Source organism: Coturnix japonica, chromosome 9, assembly GCF_054131305.1.
Source record: "Coturnix japonica strain WE chromosome 9, WE-NBRP24, whole genome shotgun sequence".
Classification (NCBI taxonomy): Eukaryota; Metazoa; Chordata; class Aves; order Galliformes; family Phasianidae; genus Coturnix; species Coturnix japonica.
Window position 1 is genome coordinate 1,018,650 of NC_140671.1, and position 8,770 is coordinate 1,027,419.

The 8,770-nt window shown below is 45.0% G+C and overlaps 1 protein-coding gene across 44 annotated transcripts in view; it reads right to left on the minus strand.

Moving 5' to 3' along the window:
• Positions 1-8,672, minus strand: part of ARVCF (ARVCF delta catenin family member) — a 151,745-nt gene extending 143,073 nt beyond the window's left edge. For 4 of the 44 annotated variants that reach the window (XM_085555505.1, XM_085555497.1, XM_085555503.1 and 1 more), the window contains exon 1: positions 8,241-8,651. The gene's annotated coding sequence lies outside the window, so the exon portion shown is untranslated. The other 40 variants (XM_015877605.3, XM_015877604.3, XM_015877600.3 and 37 more) reach the window with 23 other exon arrangements.
• Between the last annotated feature and the right edge of the window lie 98 nt (positions 8,673-8,770).

An 8,770-nucleotide genomic window follows, 5' to 3' on the forward strand; every position in this document is an offset into this window, starting at 1 on the left:
GACTATTTAGCAGGGAGAGAGATGCCAAATATTTCCCAAAGAACAGTCAATCCTATTTCCAGTTCTCTTAAAACACATAATTCAGGTATACTGAGTCAAACTGCACTAAATAATCAATCTGGAGCTCCAAAATAAGGAGGAGCACTCTGGAGTTCTTTTTAAAACCACTATTTTCATTCTGGACTCCCCACACTGCGTGCACCTGTGAGATGCATCCGCAGTGCAGGATTCTCCTCATTAGATTTCAGTTCATCAAGTCAGAAAACAACTGACAGTCTAAGCCTGACAGCTCTTTGCAAGCTGTGCTAGTAGGTCGAATGGTGTGTAAGGCCTTTGTGATGCCTTTGACACAAGTAAGATAAAGTTGGTCAACATTTCAGATGCCTTCAGTAATGAAAAGCAAAGCAAAGGGTATTGATTCCCTTCACAACAACCTCAGAGCGGTATACAATTACATTCTGTGTAGCAGTACACACTGTAGCCTACATGCAGATATCCTTAATAGATCTACAGAGAGCATAAAGCTCTGATTTAAATCAGACACTGCAATTCTTATTTTCTTAGCTGAGCAACTATACTGACAGTAAAGCTCCTGGAATCTCTACATCATACTTAGGACTTAACCAAAGCCCAAAGTTCCTGGAAGATCATCTTTTCCTACAGACTGCAGCTCCAGCTTCACCCTTCTGAAACAACCGCTCCGTTCTTTAAAACTCATCTTGGAAGATACCAACAATTTTGGTTGCAGAAAGCAAAAATTAAAAGAAATCTCTCTTTTGCACAACCAGCTGCTTTCCCATAGATTTCAACAGGAAATAGTTGTGTTTGCTCTGCAATCCTCATTAGTCTTTCCCCTCCTTTGTGGTACCATGACAAAATACACTCGAAAGACTAAAAAGCTTTTTCCCACAGGCCGAGCTCTCTGCATCACTGGTGGAGCCATGCAGCACAGTCACACAGCACAGTCACACAGCACACTAAATCTCCAGCCTCCAGCCGCCTGCTCCAGCTGTTTTATTGCAGCAGACAGAACCGCATTTGGCACCTGTAAGCTCTTTCATTGCTGGGATCAGTAGCCAGTTTGTTTAACAGAGTAAAACACAGTAGTGGTTATTCATCATTCCACAGGTATTGAGCCCGTACCTCAAAAGCCAGAAACAATAAAGAGCCAATAAACGGTTTTATTTATGCATCAACTGCTTACTTTCTGTGGTTCTTTCAGCACAACTAATGCCTGTCTCCTGTCAGGGAAAACACCTTTGCATTCAGTTCCCAGGTGAGTACGCTAGTATTGCCTAACACCCCCTGTGCCACCTTTAGTTCGTGTAAACCCTTCCCCTAGACACACGGTCCTGCAATAGTGTTACTGAGGTCAGTTCACAGGATTCCAGTGAAACACAAGTGTCATGCCATGGTGACAGAAGGAGCAGCATCCCGTCAGCAAAGTTATCCTGAGTATCTGTTGGAATACTCCCAGTCTAAACTACTCTTTTTTAATCTCCCGTGCTTGTTCTTTATACAAGTCCACTTATTTCTGATTAAAAAGCAAACAGTGTATTAAAGCAGCAAAGAGATTTCCTCTGAAAGATGCACATATTTTTAGAAACTTTTAAAGACTGCAGACCCAGCTTGGATGTCTTCAGGAGAGAAGGAAAAACATTTTAGTCATCTAACTACCTAACAACAGGGAGAACAGCAAGTAAGCGAGGACACTGCAATACTGGAATATAACAGCGAACTACAGACAGCAGAAGGAAGAAATAACTTCCAGATGAAAGCACAAACTGAAGCCCTTCAAGTATCAATGCCTAAAACAAGCTAAGAAGTTGCAGATTCTATAGCTTTGGTTTTCATGAAAAGGAGATTTCTTTGCATCATCCCCTGCCTTGGTTATATTCCTCACAAATTCCAGAACGTTTACCCTGTGAAGCTTTCAAGTACTTCCTAGTCCTCTGCAGCACGAAGAGCTGGCTTTTACTCATTCTTACATTCAGGTAGGATACGAAGCAAACCTCTTGCATCTAAAAGGACATCAAACAGAAACAGAGAGAATACAAGGCCAAAATAGCATGGGAAAGTAAAACATACTACAAGACAGGGCTCAAAACACTCACAGCTCTACCGGCCAACGTTAAAGTTACCGACATCAGTGCCCTCCTACAGAGTGGGAAATGAGAAGAATTTGCTAAATATAGACAGAACAGTTTAGAGGGATGCCTATCCTTATTTGTGCATTCATCTGTTTAATTGTGGGCAATATAGTCCACCACACAGCCTGAAGCGAGTGTGGATGTTCAATATCCTCTGAATTATTGAATCTGGAGTGGAGATTGGGCTTCATTATGCAGTTTACAACAGTATAAATGGAAACTTCGTATTCTGAAACCCTGACTTGCCAAGCACCTCTGAATTACTCTGCTCAGGTTGGGAACTAGATGCCTTCAAAACCGAGCGCAATTTTAAAGATGCATGCTGAAAAAGGCCATAAGATTTTCATGTTCACCTTATGATCCAAAATCTCCCAAATCCTATGAATTCCAGTAGTTAATGAGATACCACAGAAATACACAAAGATATCTGAATACCAAAAGTCTTCTAGAACAAAGCAACGACGCCACTAAAATGGCATAAACGGCGATGAATAAAATCCACAAGTTCACCAAGAATTAGGACTTTATTTAATAATCTGATTAACAACAAACCTGAAGACATGAACATTTCTTGTCTACACTGAGATTACACCTGTTGACAAACCGCAGATATATTTGGCTATAAAGATGATAACGCCACCAGAAATAGCAGGCTGTGTATCCAGGCAGCTCGCGCACGCCACAGCCCCACATTTTACTTTTGTCTGGCATTCAAATCAAGATTTGCAATACACATCAATCTGCATAAGCAATTACAGTGGAAGATTTATATAGGCTTCACATGCCAAGATTATTTGTGATGCACTGTTAAAGTTTTATTGCACTTCAAACCTAATAAAGGTTTTAAATCAACATACATGTACAGTAATTTTCCACTGGACTCGCAGCTCGTCACCTAATCAACACGATGAATAGAGATGTAGCAAGGAAGAGATTCAGCAAGTATCTCCACAAAGCTGGGCATTACTTTTAAGGAATATTCTCATTACCCATTTCCTGATAATAATCTGCACTCTCTCTTCAATTTTTACCGGCTTTAGGCTTAGAAAATCAGAAGATAGAATCAATCTTTTAAAATACGTGCCTCAGTTAGTGAGAGACAGGAATACATTTCAGTATTAAGAGAAAATTCCATGGCAGTTTAAGAACTGCAATAAGGATAACTGTTAGTGGTAAAGAACTCCTACCAAACTCAGGGATGACAATTCAGTAGAATTCCACTGTCAAATCCCATTAAAAACATCTTACCTCCACCTCTAAATACTGCCTTGGGAGAAGGAAAATGGTTTTTTACTTCCATTATCTTTCAGCCTACAGTAAGGAAGTGCCTTGGTCCTGAATCAGAACCCACAGGAATTTAGCAAGCACTATTTCTGCTTATAGTAAAATCTTCAATATGTAATTTACATCTTGAATTCATCATGTCATCATTTTTTGGTATTTAACTTAGTAACAGCTTCTCTAAAGTAGAGATTTTTATTACACAAATTATGGAAGGAGCAAGCTGGGGGTAGTGCAAACAGCATAAATGCCTGAATCAATACGAAATATGTCCCTGGTAGTACTTGTTATTCCATGTAGGTATGTTATCGATTACAGTCATAATGGTCTCGCTTCAGCTGCTGTCAATAACCCACTACTTGTATTGTCACACTGAATTAAAGAACCACCGGGCTGCCAGTACGTGGAGAAGTTATACCAGCACGGTATGACCCAGCCCGTGGCATCAAGAAGCAGAACGCTGCCAGTTTAAGTTAGGATTCATGTGTGATACTTCACTTGACATTACTTCGATAGAATAAAGTCAGATGGGATATTTATTCAGGCAGAAGAAGAGACCGTCTTAAACCTACCGGAAAATTCTTCAATTTAGAACCACTACACGTAACAATCCTATGCTTTTGATACCTCAGGACCATTGCTGGGTACACTTGCTGACATCTGAAACCAAATCAAAATGTTATGGGTAGTTGTTGTCATTTCACTCATCAACAGGTACAAAACTTCCCTGCAGATCAGGTACAAAACTTCCCTGCACACTGCTGTTTGTCCACCTGTTTTTATTTGCATCTTGAAGTGTCTGTCCTCTCTAACTCAAGCATCTAATTGACGCACCTAAAGCGTTATTGAAAAGCACAAGTTGCACAACTCAGAGACAGCCCACCTTTAAGAACCACTTCTGAAGTCACTCTGCAAATCTCTGTAAGCTCCGCTGCTCTGCATACTATCAAATGATTATTGTGTTTTAATTGAAAGTCTACAAAAATAAGTTGACCCAACATCATCACATACATCCAGCCCTCTGTAGATTAAACACTGCAACACGGTCCCTGAGCTACTGGAACAGCCCAGAGAAAACCTGAGTGCGACACCTCCATCACTGTCCTGAAAAGCAGTTACCTGCATTTTATCGCTCTGTAAATTGAACACAGCACATTTACTATAACGGAGGAGGCGCACTTCAACACTTCAGAATCAGGGGTAAAAATGAGACCACCAGAGCAGATGAAATGTAAGCAATAAATTACTGGCTAGAATAACTCTAGTTTCATTAGCTCCGCACTGCAACAAAGGTCGCTCAATTTAGATTTCTTTACAGCAAACAATTGAAACAACTTTTTCTTGGGTATTAAAAGAAAAGTGGCTGTTGTTTTCACAGCAGCAGAAATAAGAAAAAAGAAAAAAGCTTAGAAAATAATGATGCTAAAATAATGCTGCCAGATCCTGCCATGGAATGGCAGCTTTTCTGCTCACAAAGAAGCAAAACTTCTTCTAACAGGTTCCTGGCAGTATCAGGTACACAATCTGTGATACAATTAAGCAGATTCCTTTAAACTCATTGTGGCCAACCTCCTAAAACCAACTTCACATGGCTTCTATTTGCCGTGACATTTCCATCAGTTTTACATAGGCTGGATGACAAAAACACAACTCCATAGCAAAAAAATAATGGTAAAAGAACCGTATCGATTTTTAAAGAATTTGAATAAATAAATCGGTGAAAATAAATGAATCCAGTCATTTCAGGGGCCTTGCTGAGCTAAGAGAATTCCCACACAGAGGCGGTTTGTTTCAATGGCTGCATGTCCCAGTCATGGCCACTATTCCAGGGTGTGTTCAGCCCCACTCTCTGAGGAACCTGACATGAGATTCATTAACTAAACTGAAATCTCCTCTATAAGAGATTAAAATATTCCGTAACACCCCCCACACTTACATTCCTAGTAGGTCTCCTGCACATTTGCTATTCCCAAGTTACTGACGTTCTAGAGAAGCACGTGCTTTGATAGGTCAGAATGTCAGAGTATTCCAAAACACCATGGCAATCAATGAGTTTAATCACTACTTTCAAATGCCATTTTGTTTGATGTAGTGTGTACAAACTAATGATGAATAATAGATGCTGCCCACTTACTATTAAATGATTCCATGTATATATGCCAAAAATGCTAATTCTTGAACACATGGCTGCAGTAAGCCCAGCTTCCAGCATTAAAAGATTGGCTATTACTTAATTGAGTCACCTATTCTTATGGCACTGAAGGGAAAAAAGAAGAAAAAGAAACCCCCCAGTTTCAGATGACTCACAGAACGTCCAACTAATCTCACTGAATCCTAGAAATCCTTTCCCGATCCATATTGATTCAACTCTAGAAGTGGCTTTTTCCCTCTCTCCTCCATAGACACCAGCAAGAAAGTAAAACAACTGACCTAACCTTTCACCTTGGATGATGACTCTGATGGCCATTAAGAAAAAAGCACATTCAGTGTGTTCAAATGTAAAGACTAAAGCTAAACGTCATCTCACACTTGGCTGCTTCAGCATTTGTTTACAGCGTTTGTTCCAGAGCTTCATACTCACATCATAAAATATTCAGAGCAACAAATTATGAACCTGGTGCCACAAGAGCTCTGAGCAGCTTTCCCTCACAACGCATCAATTCTGATAATGCCAAAAACCCACCAAAAACGCTGCAGAAGTCATGTGCTGTATTGCATAAAAGCACATAGAGCAGCTTAGTTTTATATAACTAACATGCATGCAGATGGGCTGCATGGTAAGACACCTACTCTAAACTGCAGTTTGTACAAAATATGTTTGCACAAAGTACACGGCAGGAATTGTGCCCTTTCTATGCAACATCCTGACTGAATACAATGGCAATGTCTCTCCCTTCACAACTGTTACCGGTTCTTCCCATATTAAAGAAGTTCAGAGACTAAAAGCTGCTGCAGGGATTTTAAATGAACAGATGAGAATCAGAGAAGGTGAAAAATTGTCATGAATCCCAGCTAAATACCAGGTCAAATCCAAGGGCAGGTTACATTCATGGAATGCCAGTTACATTGACAGCAACTATGGCCGAGATGGTAAAATCCAAGTCAACTTTGTAAAGATCACACGTCAAATAAAATACATTCTAAGTACCTTTGGACAATACACGAAGATAAACTACGCAGTGAAAGTATGCACTGTGACAGCACTGTTCTGCTAAACCTTGCGCTCCTCATACATTCCTTTAGCCAAGCAAAGGGAAGATAAACCCATTTGCCTAATGGAGCGTGTAATTTAAATATTTTAGACAAGCATTTACAGAGAGGTTGCTTAAAATAAATGGAGCAGCCGTCCATCCATCCAAGCAGTCTGTGTGATGGAAGGCACTGCAGAGTTCACAACTTATTTTTCCGGAGCTACGCAGCCCTTTCAGTTACTCCAAGCGCTGGGTATGCCCTGCTTTACTGCGTACAACAAAACAGCCCTTCCCAAGCAGATCTAATGTGAAGCTGCAGTTGTCTCTATTGCGGTCACATTCCTGAAGCCACCACAATTTGAGCTGTGAGTGCTGCCCCACACCACACAGCCTTCCACCAATGTGTAAACAACATATGTTGAGAATTATGGATCCTGAAAGGAGCGATGTACTTAATGCAGCCTGCAGCACTTCATCGCGGGAGGTACAGGGAGCAATGCCACAACTCCATCATGGAGATCACGATTCTTACTATCAGGATTCTCAGTAATGCAAGCAGTGCTGTTAGGCACAGAAACTCGCACCCGGCATTACCAGCATCAGCAGGTCAGCACTTGACTGAAATTTATCAGCCAAGGATTTTATTATATACTGGGAATCTCACGCTGTACTGTGAGCTGCCTAAGGCACAGCAGCACTCAGTGCAATGCAAAGGGCGTATAGGAATTACCCCTTCCACAGGCACAAAGAAGCGCGTACATCTAAAAAACAAAAGGATAACGGCAGCCCTTACTACGGTATGAGTGAAGTGAGCATTAAACGAGCTGTGCCCAAGTTCTGCAAGCATTAGATTTCAATCATGTAGTGCTGCAGGAAATGAAAGGAAGGGAAAAGGAGACAGCAAAGAAGGAAAGCACCCAACTTCGGCTCTTAAGTTTGTGGCGGATCTCACGTCTGTGAAGGCACAGATCCGCTCCGTTCGGTCACAGCCATCTCGCCCGCCGCAAACAGCCCGAGCGATGTCACAGCGCTGTGCTGAGGGGCAGCTCAGCCGTGCGGCCGGCAGATGCGCTTTTATCCGTTCGTACACATCAACTCCTCCCCGCGTACCCCGCAATGAAGCGATACACGCCGTTATCAGCCCCAAGCTCCGATCTCCGGCGAACAAAGAAGGCTGAGGCTGCTCCGCGATCGCGGCGCAAAGTCCTCCCCAGCCGCGCCGCACCCCGCGCCCCGCTCCGAGCCCAAACACCGCTCCGAGCCCAAACACCGCCCAGCGCCGCCACCCGCTCACCATCTCCTCCGCGTTCTCCCGCTCCTCGGCTCCGGGCTGACGTCGCTGGCTGCCGCCGGCTGCGCGTCGTGTCCGGGAGGCGGCGTACAGGGAAGGGAAAACACCCGGCGCCGTTGAGCGGAGCGCTCGGCACGAGCCGTGCAGCACAGCACCCCGCAGCACAGCACAGCACAGCACAGCGCATCACCCCGCACCGCCGGCCCCGCAGCGCATCCCGCACCGCCCCGCGCGCTCCCCCGGGCCTCGCCTCCTCCTCACCCGGCGCGGCGGCTCGGGAACGTCCTGCCCCCAGCCCGACCCTGGCTACAAAGGGCCCATCTGTACCCGGGGGAGGTGGGAGGGTCCCTCAGCCCTTCTCTCTCGCGTTCCTCCGCCGCGAGGGTTTCGGCTGCCGCGTGCGGCTCGGGCCGGTCCTGCAGCTCCGAGGGCGGCGCTGACTGACAGCCGCATTGAAAACAAGCGACCTGCGGAGCGCAGCGCAGCGCCTCCGGCCGCGGCCCCTCGCGCGGGCCCCGGGCAGCACCGCTACCGCCCGTCAACTCTTTATTCCCTTAATCGGGGCATTATCGTTCCGGCCGCTCACGATGAAGGGGGGACGGCAGCGGCCCCGTCCCTCCCCACAGCCGGCTCTGAGGGGCGGCTCTGAGGGGCGGCCCCGCGCTGTCTCCCCGCTCTGTCCCTCCGCAGCAGCCCCGCGAACCGGCGCGCGCCGCCAGCAGCCGCGAATTTTCCTATTGGCCGCTGCCTCCGCGCTCGCGCTCAGCAACCACAACCTCATTGGCTCTCTCCGCTCCCCGCCGCAAACCGCATTGGCCAACGGGGCCGTCAGTCAGAGCGGCACGGCACGGCCCGCC